A 19,756-nucleotide genomic window follows, 5' to 3' on the forward strand; every position below is an offset into this window, starting at 1 on the left:
CAAGCCTCCTAGACCTTTTTCTCTCAACTTCGCCTGAACTATGTTCATGTTCCGTTCTTTCTCCTCTAGGATCCTCCGCCCACTCCGTCGTATCAGATCAGATAAAAATTCAATGTAATAAGTCCCCAGAGTAGCCCTCCACCGTACTGTATACCGATACTCCATGGCTGACTGGGATAGCTTCCGTACATTTATATCTGATCTATCTCTGCATTCAATGTTTAAAAAGGATGTGTCCTCAATAGTATCAGACCTGACCGAATGGTTAATTGTACGCATAGACCGATTCATACCATCTAAAAAATTCCAACAAAACCCTACCAGCCAGCCATGGTTCTCCACAGAATGTGCTGCTGCCATCTCACACAGAAATCACTTTTTTCCATAGCTACCAACGTAATAGATGCACTGAGACTAAAGCTGTTTTCAGGACTGCCAGCAACCACTGTAAAAGAGTAATAAAAAATGCAAGAGAGCAATATGCTCAGTCTGTTAAATCCAAAGTAGCTGATCAGCGGCTTGGTTCCCACCAGTTTTGGCAAATAACAAATGGGATCCTGAATAGAAGTGTGCGTTCTATCCCAACCATTATTAACGGACCAGAGGTCATCTCCTCAGCTTCAGACGAGGTCAAACTATTTGCCAAGAACTTTGCAGCTAATTCTACCCTATGAGATGAAGGCCATCAACTCACCATATTTCCTCCTATAACACAAAACACGCTAGGTAACATACAAATATCCGTGCATGAGATCGCCAAACTAATCAAGAACCAGTAAAGCTACTGGCCCTGACGGCATTCCAATTATAGTGGTAAAAAAGCTTCAACCAGAACTTGCTCCCATACTTACGAAACTGTTTAAGCATTGCCTTAAGGAGAAGTGCTTTCCCACACCCTGGAAAACCTCATCAATATGCCCTGTATTTAAGAACTCAAGTGATAAGTCATCTCCCTCTCAGTACAGACCAATAAGTCTCCTGTGTGTTATGAGTAAGTTGCTGGAATCAATATAAAATAGAGAAATATTCAACCACCTCAGCAGAAATAACCTTCTTAGTGACACGCAATATGGTTTCTGTTCTGAAGATCTACCGCAGATGTGCTAATGGTTATATCTCATAGGATTAGTGAATCTCTTGACAAAGGCTTCTTTTCCAAGGCAATTGCTCTTGACATATCAAAGGCCTTCGACAAGGTATGGCATAAAGGCCTACTTCACAAGATCTCCAGCTCCGGTATAACTGGAAATGTTTTCTCAATCATTAAATCATTTCTCTCCGATAGGCTCACAAGAGTAATGGTTGATCGGCAGAAATCAGAGGCCCACAGTATTAATCCTAGAGTCCCTCAGGGGTCCATACTCGGCCCAACTCTCTTCCTGATCTATATCAATGATCTCCCTAAACACATACTTAAATCATTCGTTGACATCTATGCTGATGAAACGACCATCTACAGTAACACATCAAAGGCTGTAAATGACAAAGCTCTCTCTGATTCTCTCTCCTCTGATCTCGAACGAGAAGTTCAGTAGGACAAGACGTGGCTGGTTACCTTAATGCATCTAAAACCAAACTCCTATCTTTACATCATAAACGCTCTGATCTTATCTGGCATCAATTGAAATGGATGGCTCTCGTCTAGAAGCTCCATGTTTTGACAAGCTTCTGGGCTTGACCTTTACTCCTGATTTGAAATGGAACACGTACATCAACTCTGTTGCCAAGGTCGCTGGAAAGATGGTGGGATCCCTCTACTGCTCCAGAAAATATCTTACTACTGATGCAATTCTCTATCTATATAAAGGCCAAATACGTCCAAGGATGGAATACTGCTGCCATATCTTATAAAAACAGCCTATCCTGCCTTGACAGAGTACAAAATAGACTTCGTGGCTTAGTGAGGGATGCCCTTTTCTCTTCCCTGCAACCTCTTACCCACAGAAGAGACGTTGCAAGCCTATCTTTGTTTTATCGTTATTTCCATGTCAGGTGCTCGTCTGAACTCCAATCTCTGATCCCCCCTCGCCAATCTTTTACAAAAAAACACCCGTCTAGCTGAACCCACTGTCAAAAACTTTCCCCAATCTTTATCTATGCCTAAATCAAAAACGTAGATTCCACGAACAAAGCTTCTTTCTTAGAACTGCACGCTTGTGGAACTCTGTTCCGTCTGCCTACTTCCCTCCTGACTACAACTTAGATTTCTTCAAGCCCAACGTAAACAAATTAAGTAGACACTTTAAATATCCTCACTATCGTACTGGCTTCCGGGCCTTGAAAGTGGTAACAACCTTGTAAAAAAAAAAAGAAAGAAAGCTCCATAGTTCTCTTCGTCCATCTGTTTTTTTTCTTTTTGGTTGTTTTTATGTTTTTTTTGTTTTTTTTCAAGTACTTTCATCAGTCGTCGTCAGGCAGTTTTGATTATTTTTTGTTTACAATCCGGTCGCTTTTATATAACGACTATGGAACTTTCCTGCACAAGTTCAACCGAGAAATAAGAACGAAAAATAGAAAAAATACAAAAAAGCTTATTAAGCAAGAACACTCCGGCTATTCAGCAATACTTGGTTGAATATATATATATATATATATATATATATATATATATATATATATATATATATATATATATATATATATATTACTGTTATTGGGAAAGAATTTCATCAAAGTGCTCGATTACAAAGAAAATTTCAATATAAGAGCTTAATATTTATTCATTTATTTATTTATTTAAAACTGTAAAGAAGGTCAGAAAAACATTGGTACCGTCGGTTTCAAGCCTTTAATAAAGGGGACATTTAATGGTAAATAATGTAAGGTTCTCCTCAGCCATATTGCTGACGAGAGCCTAACATTGTTTACCATTAACTGGGATTCATAGAGACAGAGAGACGCGATATATATATATATATATATATATATATATATATATATATATATATATATATATATATACATACATGATGTGCGAAAAGTCTCAAACAATCTCCTTTCTGATTATTTGGTCTGCAGATGGAATATATCATATTTGGCCCAGTAGTATACTTTCGATTTTGTATTAAGCCAGCAAATTTCTGGAACGGCGTGAAAATTGGAAACAGAACAGTTTATTTGGGCAGTGGAAAGTCGGATATAACATTCTTCTTGTTGTTACTTTTGCACATGTGCAAAATTAAGCATTTATAGCTCAGAGTCGCTTACTTTTTAATTGTTCGTATTCATCTATGTTTAGTTTGGTTGCTTTGGTTTACGGCATATCAACACTGTTTAAGGGCAGCTATTTAGATAAACTTTTTTATGGGTCAAGTTCAGAAAAACAGTTGCTTCCCTCGGACTGCTATACATTGGAATTTCCTCCCCCGTACGAACTTGGAGAAGATTAAATGTAATGTGAACAGACATCTCGTTGGTCACCTCCTCACATAGTCCCCTGTGGGCATACTCCGTAATGGTAGGCCCTTACGTCCAATTGGCAATATACCATGCAGCAAAATCCCACCTCTTCACTGTTTTGGTCTGTAGAACCATAAAAATCTTCTATTCTAATATTTTCTTAGTTCAGACTGTTATATCTAGGTATTCCCTACCTGTTTCTAGCTTTGTTTATTGTACTAACATGCAGAAATTTATGTGTAATTCGAACTGATTTCCCATTGCTCAACTCCCCACAACCCCCTGTTAGACATGATCCCAAATCGTAGCCTGTTACGTCTAAATGGCAATATACAGAGTGAAACGATAAAATTGCCACATAAGAAAAGACGACATAATTCCATTTCCGTTTGATGAAGACCGGTTTTCTTTTCTTTTTTTTTTTTTTTTGCTGTTGCAGACCATCTATTGGTTGATCAGTTGTGTATCAATCCCAAGAGCGATAGGAGCCTTCTGTAAGTGACATAATGTTCAACGATGGAGATTGGAGATGCACCGCTGTACAGCTCATGCTCGCTACCGATCAAAATAATGACAACAGGACCATCGCCATCACCCTCAAAATGTATCGCTGGATTGCCAAGAATAACAGGAGCGTGGACAGGGGTGATGAAAACAAAGTTTACGGTCACAGTTATGACTTTTGGTGTAGTTTCACATGAGGATCACATCATGCCATCTCATCTCTTCGACGTCTGCTTAAAAGTCAACACCAAAGTGCATCTGGATGTGCTAACAAGTGTGGTGATCCAGGGGTGCAATCAGCTACCGCTGACACCCCCTGGGTATGGCAGCAGGACTCAGCGCCGGCCCACAAGTTCAAAAAGAGTAAGGGGTGGCTTCAGAAGGAGTGCTACGACTTTGTACCCTGCACTCACTTGCCCTCTCTCTTCTTCAGACCTGAACCCGCTAGACTATTTCGTTTGGTTATACGTCGAGAACATCACCAACATGACCTCTCAAAATAATAAAAGCAGCCTTATCGTCGCTATCCGCCGAGTATTCGCAGAGCTTCCGCCGGCGCTTGTGGAAAGGGCATGCTCCCTGTTCTGGGTCCGTATCAAGGCGGTGATTGAGGCTGAAGGCGGCTACATTGAATAGATGTCATCTCTACTACATAATTAAAATACATGAATTTGCTTTTTCAATGTAAGTTTTAAAATAAAGCTGTAGTGTTCTTTTATTTAGGACAATTTTATCGTTCGAACTTGTATCTTGTTTGGGGGCGAAAAAAATTCAAAGTAAAATCTCTGTGAATGCGAAAAGATCATTCTCCGCGATAGAAGAGTCGATTGATTACAATAACAAGACAACAGAAAAATCGAATTATGACAAACGCTGAGAAAATACCTTCATTTTAAAAAAGTTACTAGCATCATGTTTTCCATAATTTAAAGTAGTTATTCTCGCAGAACTCATAAAACGCGATAATTCCCGCGCGTGTCACAAGTTTTGGCGATGCGTGCTGAGTCCCATTATTCGAAGACTGTGGTCGTCAACATTTTTATCAGTTTTTTTTCCTCTTTAATTCACCGTGATTATCCATGTTTTTTCGGTCCGACGTTTCGTTTATCGACACCGTAAAGAACGGTTTTATGGACGGTTGTCAATTTCAGGTTTTTGGAAGGCGGGAAAAAGGATAGCGTGAAAATTTCTCATAAAGTTTCCCATCATCTTCGTCCAACTATTTATTTTCGGTTATTCACATTTATCTTCTCTTGTTTTGTTTGTTTGTTTGTTTTTGTTGGGGTTTTTTTTTTTCATTTTTCTTTTTGTTTTGTTTTTTTTTTTTAAGAGGATCGATAGAATTTTTTTTTAATCAAAGAAGATGAATGAAAAAAAAACGGAATGAATTAGAAATGAGGAGTGACAGAAGCTGACAGAAAGCCAAGACAAGAAAAGAATTAAGAAACAGTATGAAATAAAGGAAAGAAAATGAAGGTCGTAAGAAAGACAAATCCGTTTGTGAAGAAAAGACGTATAGAAAGAAAGAAGGAAATAAAGAAAGAAGGAAAGAAATATAACTCAAATGATCTATATATTAATATAAATATTAGTGTGTGTTATTTTTTTAGTTATTTATTTCGTGTGTCCCGCTTACATCCGAGTGACTGTAGTTTAATTGTTATGGACTTCCATTTCTTGTAATAATTAATTTTACCACGAATTCATTCAAAAGTTTTAGTTTCGGTTTCGATTGTAGCTGACGGTACTCAAGTCATTTATTTTGCTATACATAATTTTACCAAGAGTTCTTCATGAGTTTTGGTTTCGGTTTTGATTATAGTTGATGACACTCAAATCATTTATTTTTTTTTTAGAAATAATTTTACCAAGAACTCTTCGTGCGTTTTATTTTCGGTTTCGATTATAGCTGAAGGAAGGGTCGGAATATTTATACAGTTTGAGCATGGGCATTCATTTTGCACGTACCTAGTATATATATATATATATATATATATATATATATATATATATATATAAATATATATATATATATATATATAAATATATTTATATATATCATAAGTTTTTTTTCGGTTTCAATACAAGCTAATTTACTTAAAGTCATATGGATATTTTTTTTAATTTTTTTATGAAATCGCAACTTTATAATATATAAAAATCGATAAACTATTAACTGTTTAATAGCATATACGAAATCTGCAAGAATTAAAATATATTTAAGCGTACTTTATGACCGGGCTACGCCAGCCGTCTCTTCTAGCTTAGATAAATACTTTTGCAGTTTTAACAAAAGAGCTACAATAATCAGAGAGTCTCTATTTACGCTGAACATCTACAGAATGCCAACATGCAATTGCTTGATTCTATCTAATTCTGGGTTCTAGCTTTATCGTGAAAGGTGTATGTAAACGGGTATTTATATATCTATCTATACTCTCCTCTTAATGTCTTATATGTGTAGAAAAGCGGTTTATCCTTCATAGGGACGTGATGACCCTCAACAAATAGGTTGTTCCGAAATCGTGTCTGGGGACTCGCCTAATTTCAGCTAATGTTTGTAGATGTGAAATCTACCGCCTGCATACCAGCAGTAACTATCTTAGTTGTATATGACGAGTTGCTTGTCACATCGTAGAATGTAGAACTGGATAAAAATATAAGAATTTAAAAAATTATGGCATAACCAATAGATTGCGCCGTGGCCCATATGGTTATGTCGTCAGTATTACACACTTCATGAGTGCGACGACCTGGGTTCGCGCCTGTGTCGGAGCACGTCACTGATGAGATGCAGTACATCGAAACCAACTTTGGGTCTGGCGTTGTCCTTTGTCGATACAATTGTTCGATTCTATCTAATACTGGGTTCTAGCTTTATCGTGAAAGGTGTATGTTAACGGGTATTTATATATCTATCTATAATCTCCTCTTAATGCCGAATGTATATCTATATATAATATAAAGCTTATTCGTGGACACGAATAAGCTGCTATATTGTTGACTATTATAGAAAACTGATCATATATAATGATAGAAGATGTATCGCGACACAGGAATGGGTATGCTTGATCTGGCATAGTGATGATTCATTAAAATTGTGGGGTCTTCGTTCGCGCCTGGTCCACAAAGTATGGAAATAAAAAAAAAGTGTTTTTGATATAGATGTACATAAGAATACTTTGATAAGTATGTTTTAACTTAAATATGGATGGTACGATAAAATTGTGGGGTCTGCGTTCGCGCCTGGTTATCATAGAATGGAAATAGGCACAAACTTTGATAAAGACTTTTCATATCTATCTGCTTAAGTATACTTTCATAATTATGTTTCAGTTTGAAGAAATATGGTATAATAAAATTATGGGGTGTTCTTTCGCGCCTAACCTCCATAGAAATACGTCACAAAGTTTAACAAGTTTTTCTTTTAATATGGATCCACAGAATTTTGTGATAAGTGTTTCAGTGTGGACAGGTATGGAATAATAAATTATGGGGTTTATCTATTTTATTTTTACTTTCATCATATTTTGCTTTGGTTTTGATACCCCCAAATTCGAAGCTATCTCTTTACAAACCTTCCTTTTCATAACCTATCATACTTTCATAAATCAGAGTCCATTTTCTGTAGGCTGTTTTTGAACCCAGTCAACGACGGGTATTTTGCTAGTAATTTATAAATTTCTTCTCAATTATTAAATCATGTTTCTCTGATAGGTTCATAAGGTTGATAGGCAGAAATCAGAAGATCACAGTATTAATGCTGGAGTCCCTCAGAGCTCTATCCTGGGCCCAAAACTCTTCATGATCTACATTAATGATCTTCCAAATTACATGACACTACTATCTATGGTAGCGCATCTAAAACCGTAAACGACCAAGTTCTCTCTCATCTGATCTTGATCAAGTGGTACAATGGGGAAAGAGGTGGCTTGTTACTTTGAATGCATTTAAAACCAAGCTTTTATCTTTACATCATCAACGCTCTGATCCCCACCTGATATCAATTGAAATGAATGGCTCTCGTCTTGGGGAGGGACATGTTTTGACAAGCTTCTGGGCTTGACCTTTACTCCTGATCTTAAATGGAACACATACATTAAATCCGTTGCCAAGGCCGCTGGAAAAATGCTGGCATCCTTCTATCGATCCAGTAAATACCTCACTGCTGATGTAATTCTCTATCCATATAAAAGCCAGATACGTCCAAGGATTGAGTACTGTTGCCACATTTGGGCAGGAGCTCCTAGAAAGGACTTATCCTTCATTTTAGAGTTCAGAATAGATTTCGTAGCCTCATAGGAGATGTCCTTTTCTCTTCCCTGCAACGTCTATCTCACAGAAGAGATGTTGCGAGTTTGTCTCTGCTTTATCCTTATTTTCATGGCAAGTGCTCGACTGAGCTCCAATCTATCATCCCCCATCGCCAAACTTTCACAAAAAACACCCGTTTAGTAGAAAGCACCATCAAAAATTTCCCCCACTCTTTATCTGTGCCTAAACCTAAACGTAGATTCCATGAGCAAAGCTTCTTTCTTAGAACTGCACGCCTTGTCTTCCGTTTTCCTACTTTCCAGCTGACTACAATATGGTTGTCTTCAAGTCTTACGTAAACAAATTTTTGATGAGCCGTTCCATATAAGTTAACAAGTTTACCGAATGTCAATTACTAACTATAACTATATTGTCCAATTTATACTGTACACTCTTAAACACTTATCCTCGAGTGGCCTCTTAGTCTTGATAAGTAGTGATGCCTATGTAAAAAAAAACATATTCTGCTTGTTCCTGTCTTTGTTCGTATATTAAGCTGTGAAAAATGACGGCGGCACTTTTTGAAGGCCAAACTGCTTCTAAATAGGCCAAATTCGCGAAATCTGGCTTTACAAATATTAATCTGACACCCCTAATCAAGAATATGGGAGTCATCTACCTTTGATGTACCCTCGTTTTCGAAGGAAATAATTATATAGGATCATCGGTGTAATGGTGTTAGAAAGAAACTCGTAGTAATTTGTACGTGCAGCGTTTCTTCACAGAAGAAACAAAGTAGCGAAACTTTACATGAAAAGAGTACATTCGAAAGAAACAGATAAAAAATGTGATCCTATTATTTGTATTAAACTATGTAGCACAATATTATATTCGTGGTAATTTATGTACTTATTAATTTATCTCATTTGGATCAGTTGTATATTTAATATACAATGGACACTATTTTCATAGATAGGTTACTAAATACATATTTGCTATATAACCGATAGTTGCCAACTTTGCATTTAAAGATAATCGTGTTGTCAATTTAAAGTTCGCCATGCCCAAAGAAGCATTTTAAATATTATGTTTATAATATAAGGGGGAAAAGTGGGCATAGAGCAAATTCATGTTGGCACACTGATTCTCGTCAGATCACCGAAGTTAAGAAACGATGGGCCTAGCCAGAACCAGACGGGTGATCATTTGAGAATGCTAAGCGCTGTATGTACCTCGACGAGTCATAAGAAATTTTCAGGTTTGTATCCAGGAGAAGTTAACTCTGACGTCGGCAGCAGGGCGTTAAATGGCAATGGAGAAGGAATGAAACTCTAGCAGATCAACAGTTCTATGATATCAAGAGTTTGTATTAATTTGCTACCACACTGAGAAAATTAGGCACAAGGGCGTTTTTTAATGTGGAGACACAGGGGGAGGGGAACCAGCTCCCCCGAGCAGGAACTGAATTGGGACAATTGGTATGAAGGGTATCCCCTACTCTGACCAATAACTGATTGCTACAAGGGCAATGGAAGTGCTCAACTGAAGTAGCTCCAGTACTCTCCAAACTCTACAACAAATGCCTTAATGAATCTTGCTTTCCGGGCTGTTGGAAAACTGCTTCTGTGGTACCAGTATTCAAGAATTCTGGCGAAAGAACGGACCCATTAAATTATCGCCCCATTAGCCTCCTCCCACTTTTTTGCTAAAATATTTGAGACCTTAATTAACCATGCTCTAGTCCATCACCTTACAGATGCTAAACTTCTGACTGGCCAATAATATGGATTTAGACAAGCCCGTTCCACAGTAGACATCCTAACTGTAATCTCTGACGTATATACCACTCACTGGACAAAGCGGGGGAGGGCAGAGCTGTAGCTCTAGATATATCTAAGGCTTTTGACAGGGTATGGCATGAGGTTCTCCTCAGGAAAATTAGATCATACGGTATAAGTGGTAAAATACTAACCATAATTAAATCCTTCTTAGATAAGAGAAAAATCCAGGTTGTCCTCGACAGTCGTACATCAAAACAATATGATATAAATGCGGGAGTGCTCCAGGGGTCTATCCTTGAACCTCTATTGTTCCTAATATTCATAAATGACCTCCCCAACAAAATCGCCTCTGACATGGGTATATATGCTGATGACACCACAGTCTATAACAGCCACGACAGGAAAACAAATGAACACATAACTAAAGAAATGGCAGAAACACTAGAAGATGACCTCCAATCTGTAGTGGAATAAGAACAAAAATGGATGTTCTTTCAATAATTACAAGAAACCTTCTCTACCACCAATAGCAATAGACAACGACTCTTTATCTGAGAGTACATCTTTAAAACTCCTTGGCCTAACGTTCACAGGAAACATGAGTTGGAACAATTTCATTGAAAGCATTGCCAGGGCTGCTGCAAAGAAGATAGGCTCTCTCTACCGTGCTAGAAAATTACTAATACCCAAAAGTATCCTGTACCTCTATAAGGCCACCATTCGCCCATGTGTGGAGTATTGCTATCATATTTGGGCTGGTGCATCAGCTACTAGTGTCTCGCTCCTCGACAAGGTTCAAAAGAGAGTCGCCAATCTGATAGGCCCTGAACTGGCATCTAAGCTTTAGCCTCTGTCCCATCGACGAAATGTTGCATCCCTCTGCCTATTCTACAAGTATTTTAATGGAGAATACTCTGACGAACTGCAAGCAGTTGTGCCTCCACGACGTAAACACCCTCGACAAACCCGACAGGCAGCTAAATCTCACCCCCATACAGTAGAGATCCCTAGATGTAAAAGATCTTTCTACTCCAGTAGTTTCTTCCCTTGAACTGCTAGACTTTGGAATAACATTCGAGGTCCCTGCTTCCCCAACTTTGCTGACATGTCGAAATTCAAGTGTAACGTGAACAGACATCTTGCTGCCCAAATCCCCACATAGTACCCTAGTAGATGTTACCCCTGATAGTAGCCCCCTACACCAAAGTGGCAATGTACCTTGTTTGGGGTGAAAATGTAATTATAAAAAAAATGTGGGGTTGCCCCCGCATATGGTTTTTGATCGCAGTATCTGCCGGAACAGGTACTACACTTTTGAACTTTGATCTTGGCCAAAAGACCAGGCAATACTTTATGGTATTAAGCGTTTATATTTATTTGCTTCTTCAATGAGCAAATTAGGCACAAGGCCGTTTTTAATGTGGAGAGTGAAGGGGAAATGGGGACCAGCTCCCTGGGGAGTAGGGGAGCTGGATAGTGACAATTGGTATGAAGGGTTTCCCCTACATTGACCATAACTACAAAAGCAATGGTCTTATATGTGGGTTTGCTCCCATATATGGTTTTTGCTTGAACTTTGTTGCCCACGCCCCGTAGGGCCTGAGCCGGGCGAGTTGTACTCGCTGGGCTAGTTCCCATTTTGGTATTAAGTCTTTGTATTTATTTGTTTCCCCACTGAGCAAATTAGGCACAAGGCCGTTTTTTAATGTGGAGAGATTGGGAAAATAAGGACCAGCCCCCCGGAGAGTAGGGGAGCTGGATAGCGACAATTGGTATGAAGGGTTTCCCCTATATTGACCAATGGTCTTATATGCTGGGTTGCCCCCACATATGGTCTTTGACTGCAGTATCTACCGAAACAGCTACTACACTTTGAACTTTGATCTTGGCCTGAAAACCAAGCAATACCTTATGGTATTAAGAGTCATGTTATTCGACTGCAGCTATGCGGATGATATAAAGACAACGGATAGGTGCAAACAGGCGAGTCAGATGCCGCTGCGCTGGGGAAGGTAATGAAAACCCACCCCATGTATTCTGCCAAGTTCAAAATCATGTGATGTCTTCAAAAAGGAATCGGGCCAAACAATGGACCGAAGCACTAACAACGATTTTATCTATGGCATGAACATGCCAAGACACAAGAACAGCAGCTAACACGTCTACAAATGGATCCAGAACCAAGAGCAGTAGGGGCAACCACTTCGCAGGTTTGACCCCTTACTCCTCTATTGCATTTCTAAACTGGTGCCCTCTTCCAACCAGAGGTCATATTGGTACCGATGTAAGTTACTTTTCTCTCTAAAACCTATCGTTTTTTTTTTAACTAGATCCAGTATAATGCCTCCCCGCTACTTCCTTCACGTATGTTATGAACTTGGCCTTCGGGCCGGGATCAAAGTGTAGTATCTGTTCCGGCAGATACTGCACTTAAGATAATTTGTACCAGTCAATGGAGGGGAAACCCTCTATACTGGGACAATTATTATTTTTGGTAACCAGAGTGACCCCTTTTAGGGGAGCTGGTTTTTACCTCACATTAAAAACGGCCTTGTGCCTAATTTGCTCAGTGGGGGAGCAAATAAATACCATCTGTTCCGGCAGATACTGCAAGCTATGACTAGCTATGACTAGCAAAGACCAGATGTGGGGGCAACCCCACATGCCTGATCTTTAACCAGCTCCCATTTCCCACCTCTCGGGAGCTGGTCCCCTTTTTCCCTTCCCCCTCCCTTCACTCCTCACATTATAAATTGGCCTTGTGCCTAATTTGCTTGGTGGGGGAGCAAATAAATACCATCTGTTCCGGCAGATACTGCAAGCAAAGACCATATGTGGGGGCAACTCCACATATAAGACCTTGGTCAATGTAGGGGCAACCCTTCATACCAATTGTCACTATCCAGCTCCCCTACTCCCCGGGGAGTTGGTCCCCATTTCCCCTTCACTCCTCACTTTAAAAATCGGCCTTGTGCCTAATTTGCTCAGTGGGGGAGCAAATAAATACCATCTGTTCCGGCAGATGCTGCAAGCTATGACTAGCTAGGACTAGCTATGACTAGCAAGGACCAGATGTGGGGGCAACCCCACATGCCTGACCTTTAACCAGCTCCCATTTCCCACCTCTCGGGAGCTGGTCCCCTTTTTCCCTTCCCCCTCCCTTCACTCCTCACATTAAAAATTGGCCTTGTGCCTAATTTGCTCGGTGGGGGAGCAAATAAATACCATCTGTTCTTCGGATGCTGCACTTCTATTTCTTGTTCTCTTTCGGTGGAGGAGAAATCCTTCACGACTGAGACAATTTTTATTTTTGTAACTTTTCTCCACGTTAAAAAAACGACCCTGGTGTCTAACTCTGTCCCGTGGGGAGGCATAGTAAATAGGTACTTATGTATCTGTACAGCAAAAACGGTGCAGCAGTATGTTGATGCGATTCCTCTCAATATATTATCGAGCTCTCACGGCCAAAGGATAAGATTCCATATCCCATCCTGACACGTATTTAGTATGTCACAACATCGCGCATATTTCTCGCATTCTGAAACAGCAAAATTATTCTCCCAGAGAACATCTATCTCCAATATAATTCCGACCATCTTATCCTCGCTCCACACGACAAAGTTTGGTCTTTGCTGTCTAAGAATCAGTAAATATATATATAAGTAGTTCTAGAGATTTACAGCCAAGTCCGATTTTTCCTGCCATCTTACATCGGTCAACTGTATCTTTGGCTTACTTTTAATCATCCATGTTGTTCCAGCTCCAAGGAAATCGATTTTATTAATCGTCTCTATTTTTAGTAATTCTCTCTTTGAAAACTTTGTCATCCCTCCATGTATATCGATTTAGTTCCGACTTACATTTGTACAGAATACGCTTGAGATTCCTTCATTTTCTACATGTTTTCTTTATCATTCTTGTCAACTTTCCATCGTACAAGATACACCGAAGGAGGCATTGTATCCTAGGTCGATTTTACTATAAACAAAACTCTTGCTCGTTCCCAAATCAATATCTCTTTCAATCCGATCCTCCGGTTCACCACACACTCTTCCCAGCGAACACACCGACCTTGTTTGCAACACTGCATCAAGTGTAGAGATCTTTTTTTTTTGTGCGTGCGTGTGTGTGTGTGTGTGTGTGTGTGTGTGTGTGTGTGTGTGTGTGTGTGTGTGTGTGTGTGTGTGTGTGTGTGTGTGATATTTATCCCTAATTTCATTGACAACAGAATCTCTTCTTAGGTTACCCGTGCAAAAACGTCTAAAATTCTGAATCCCTGCACTTTCAGTTATATCCTATACAACATCAACAGCATCCTCCTTCTCTAAGATCTTAACAGCTGTCTCCGTCACTTCGTCTTCCTTTTGCGTTTTCCCGCTTCTTACTTCAGTTGGATCATCTTTAATATCTTGGCCGTTGGCAAAACGGAGCATTAATAATTGTCTTTATCTTTAACACCTTATACACTTCAGCACTTGATGCAAAAGATAGCTCAAAGTGTCCTTCTCCTCCAAACACTGCTGAGTTGTACAATATTCTTTGGTATTCTCAATTACTTCCTTGTTTACATTCCACGTCATTGGTGGTTTTGTTTTAGTCGCGCCACTCGTACTCCTGGATGGTGTGAATGATTCCTCGCAGATAATTGTGTGTACAGATCTCACATTGACATCAAACTGTGAACTTATTGTCTCCATAGACACACGACGGTCCTTGTCCATGAATTTTGTTATATATCAGATGAACTCTGATGTTCTGATTTCCTTACTCCTCCTCCACCACTCCTCATCCATTACATTACTCCTTCCTGGAATCTCTTATGCTACTCAAAAACTGATGCGCGATTCATGCAGTCTACAGTATTCCATATATTTCTTTAACATTTTCCCCTGTTTGAAACGGAGTTTTATTGCATACTGTTCTTCTAAAATGTCCTCACGTCCTCATTGTTAAAATTCACCAGTTGTGACAATCAGGCTTTAGTTGGCTGCATTCCAGTTCTTGCAATAGCTGCTGTTTTTTTTCTAGCCTAAAATCATAAAAATCGTCCAGTCATCTTATTAGATGTATAGCAATAACATACTGATTAGGTTTCAGTTGGTTTTGGGGGATATCTTTCTTGTCCACTCTAAGTCTAACTCGTCCTTGCTCATAGATGATTTCTGCTAATGTCGTCAGCTTCAACTTAGTGTTCCCTTTACAGCGTGCTATCATTTTCGTCGATTTTACATCAAAGGTACTGTAACGCATTTTATCATTACTCTTTGACCAATTTATCGTAACTTTCTTGTCTAGGTAGCTTCGTTCTTTGTTTCGGTCTCCGCTGTAGACCTCTCCTTACTGTAGCGTGTCTCTAGTTCTGGTTAAACATATCATGGGCATTGGACATGTGTGATTGGGATACTTATTTTCGTCTTGATACATTCATCACCCATTAACGGTATCGGATTATTTACCGTAGCATTGCAGGTTCCATTTTTCGTTATTCTCGTTCCAGTTCCGAATCATTAATCAGGTTATTGATCATTGCGGATATGTTATAAACAAAAACATGCGTTCCATAATGAAGCGATTAGTTAGTAGAGAGAACAAAAAAAAACTACTGCTGTTTTGTACGACTCTGAATGCTGGCCATCGACAAAAGAAAGACTTTAGACATGAATTGTTTGTATGGAGTGTCTATTAGTTCATGTTTGTATGTCTGTGTATGTATGTATGTGTGTGAGAGAGAGGTAATGTGTAAAATAATGAAAACTGTTGTCAGAAGGTTCTCATTGAAATGAGGCAAGATAATATTATTTCCTTTGCTGATGAACAGTCGAAAGTGGAATCTCAGGGTTTGTAATGATTTTACACTGATTAAGTGCACCATCATTGGTTGGAGCTGAAAATTCTAATACTTCTTTGGCCCGTGTCATATTTAAATGTTGATAAACGATGGATATATATATATATATATATATATATATGCACATTTGAAACACAAAAAAAACGATGGATATATATGTATGTACATTTGAGACACAAAAAAACTATATTGATTATGATTATGATTACTATATTGCCCAATTTCTACTGTACACTCTTTAACCCTTATCCTCGAGTGGCCTCTTGGCCTTGATAAGTTGTGCTGCCTATGTAAAAAAAAAACGGGGTAAAGATAGATGGAAAGATAGAAATAATTATATACACAAAAATATTATAAACATTTGAGTTTTTATGGATTTATAATGCAATGATTATGAGATTCTTATCGAATGAAAACTAACGCGTAAGCCATGTATATGCGAGAAAACCGACATACAAAAAAAACAACATAGTTTTAAGATCACAGTGTAGTATCTGTTCTGATGCTACACATACACCCTTTTCTCTCCTCGGTCAGTGGAAGAGAAATCCTTTTGGACTAAGGCAATTTTTATTCTTGTTCCTATCCAGAGTGCCTAATTTTGAGGAACTGGATTTTCCCCACATTAAAAACCGACCCTGTGTCTTATTCTGCCCTTGTGGAGAAGCAAGTAAATAGGGACATAAAAAAGAGATAGAAAACGATGCGTTTATGTAACGTAGCTAACTCTCATTATACTCTTCAACTGAAAATAAGATTATGCGGCATACATTTTTTAATTATGCTTAGATTATCTATATAAAAAACAACAACTGATGTATGTGTGTCTGTCTGTGTGTAAATATTTCTATTTATATAACCGATAAACTCTTAAACTACTGGTTACATAACACAGAAAATGGTTATCATACAACCCGGGCGGTTTCTACCAAGTGAAATCTTTGTTAGGATGTTTGTACAACGCGTACAGAAGTCAACAAGTTGAAATGCAAAATGGTCGTTACAACTTGTCGATATTTCTATAAGTTTGAACATGCTTAAAGTAATCATAACTAAAATTGGTTTGATTTTATAACTTTCTGATTTGTCTGTCGGGTTACCTCAAACCGTTTCGATCACGGCTGCGGAGCTATATATTTTGGTTTCGATTCTAGCTCATGACACCCAAGTTATTGGGTTGTTTTTTTTACTATTAAAATATATTATACATATCCAATAAAGAGTGTGCTCTTTAATAATAAATACGAAATCTGCATGCAGTAAAATATATTTAAACGTATTTTTAATTAAAATACTTGTAAAATACGTATGAAAGCCAAATTACAACGCAATATTATTAAGTTATATTCTGTCGTCAGAATTTTGTATTTTTTTTTTGTTTTATCTTTGTATTCTTCGCTTTATTTTATTTTTTTTCTTCGCCATGATGGTAAGTTGAAGAAAAAAGTTAAGGAAGAGTCCGCGTGCTGTTATCTGCGGTGTTGATTTTGAAATGCGAAAGAATGCATTTGGCAACGCAATTTGAAATTCAGGGTACTGTTTTCCGCGTTAAATACCTTGATTGAATTTTAATGTTAAAATCAAATACCCATGAAACACGTTTGAAAGCCAAATTACAGCGCAATATTATGAAAATAAACAAGTACCTTCCTTATTTTAAATTAATATATTAGTCATATTCTTTCGTCAATTTTTTTTTTCTTTTTACTCGCCATGATGCGTAGTTGGCGTATTCCATACGCATTTCAATTTTAAATCCAAATTCAATCAATGCTTCTAAAACGAAAAGCACTATCCTAAATATATTTGAACGTAATTTACGACTGGCAATATAAAGTGTTACCCTATGCCAAGAAGTAACGAGTAAGTTACTAGTGTAAATGATTACAAGGGTCACGTAAATATATGTTGGAATAGCCAAGTATCCTGAGGCAGGCGATGAAAAGTTGAAGTACGCAAGAGGTCAAATTCCGTAGACAAAGCAAAAGTCTAGTTGAGGTAACGTCACGCTTTCTAGCCCATCGAAAAATGCTTTCTGGTATGTTCTTTCCGGGAAGATCTTTGAATGAAGACTAGGTCGGCGTTAAGGAAATTGATAATTTACCCCAGTGTTTACAATGTCACTCTCTGCGTTTCTCGATTCTTCAGTTAGAAAACTAATTTTAGAAGGAAATAACTGCAGTTATATTGTCTCTCTCTTTCTCTCTCTCCATAAGTAAATATTTTACAATAAAACCTTGAAAAACTCAGCGGACGTTTCCTTGTGCTTTTTTTCCGCATGAGAAGTACATTCATCTTAGTTTAACGGATGATCCTCTCCCACAAGAAGACAGTCATAAAACGGCAACGATGAAAAGAAACGACAATGCAGAGAGTAAATAGACCCGCACGTATAACCATGCCGCGAATGTATGTACAAAATAAATGTGTCCTCTTGATCGCTCGTGGAGGGTGGGGGACCGTAACAGAAATATTTCTATTTCTAAGTGACGTACACCCCGGTCTAAAATCGAAAATTCGTCTTTCTTAACTTTATATAGTAGATATATATTTTTAGGCTCTCGCGTTTGAGTTAGACATATTTTATCGTAGCTAAACACCATTTTGCATCGCTACAGCTAAAATAAGAAGATGTAGATAAGAACGAAATGAGAACATACATGAAAAGAAAGCAAATTCTGAACGAGAGAAAGTGTCCGGAAGAGTGTGATAATTCGTCCAGCAAAACGAAAAAAATAAAAATTTACAGAAACAAAATAGCAGGAAGTAAGGAATATAAAATAAAAATCGTTACAAAAAAAAAAAAGTGAAAAAAAATTATTAAATGTAGAAAAAAAAATACAAACAAACAAAGGAATAAAATCTCGACCATTTATTTTTATCGTTTTATGTCCGTGTACACGCTTCAGTTCGGCGACGAAACATCGGGACATTTGTCTCCTGGGCATGCGCAGTCGACGCTTTTACGTTATATATATTTGGAAAAGAATGCTCTTCCGCCCAGACCTGTCACTTCCTCCCTGGACTAATGCTACTGTATTTATTTAATCTTGTCCAAATGTAAATGGGACGTAAGGGCGCCAACCAACCCATTTTTTTAGAACGACATCCATGAAAAATCTATAAAATGTGAAAATAGAATCTTCGCAAAAAAAAAAAAAAAATCCGTGAATACTCGAACCATTTTACTTTTCGGTTTAAAATGACGTCATTTGTAAGTTTTGTTTTTTTTTTGTTATAATATCTGCTATTTTTTTAGGGGGGGGTAAACACAGCATAAATATATTCATTATTATGATTTTTTTTTAATTAAAGAAATATTTAAGGAACTTGTGCATGTAACATAAGACATACCAAAGATATCATTTTCCCAAGGTTTGGAAAAATTTTACAAATTTACGTTGCTCGGTTAACGTACTAACGTAACGAGGGTCGTTCCAAAAGTAATGCTCTCTAATTTTTGACAAAAACAAAAGTTGAAGATCTCCAAAGAGGGAAGTAGTACCATCAAAACAAGCGTCCTTTTTAGGCTCCAAAATTTAGTTTACTAATTAGTGTGGAAAAAATAAGGAAAAGGGCAATGCTAAGAAGGGGGTGGCGGTTTGAGAAAGTTCGTTCTACCCTAAGGCGTTTTCAGCTCGGTCATTTTACGTTGTTACTGAGAGGTGCTGGCCCTTGGAAGCTATAATGCACTATCTTACCTGACTCACACATGATGATGCATCAGATCATCATAGTTCATTTCATTATTTTTATCGGAATTTTCTCTTAGCCATTGTTGTTACTTTGTGTCATATTTACGACAGGCAAAATTGATATGCAAGTACTTAATATCTAAAAAAAAGTACATTTGTTAATATTGTTTTACTAAAGATAAAATAATTTTTAGAAAAAATATTATCAAATATACTCATCGTGCAACGCAGAGAAACGGGTATGCTAATATGTATAAAAGGTTAATGAAGTTTGC

Source organism: Euprymna scolopes, chromosome 39 (genome assembly GCF_053919585.1).
Source record: "Euprymna scolopes isolate OS-2025 chromosome 39, ASM5391958v1, whole genome shotgun sequence".
In the NCBI taxonomy this organism is placed as follows: domain Eukaryota; kingdom Metazoa; phylum Mollusca; class Cephalopoda; order Sepiida; family Sepiolidae; genus Euprymna; species Euprymna scolopes.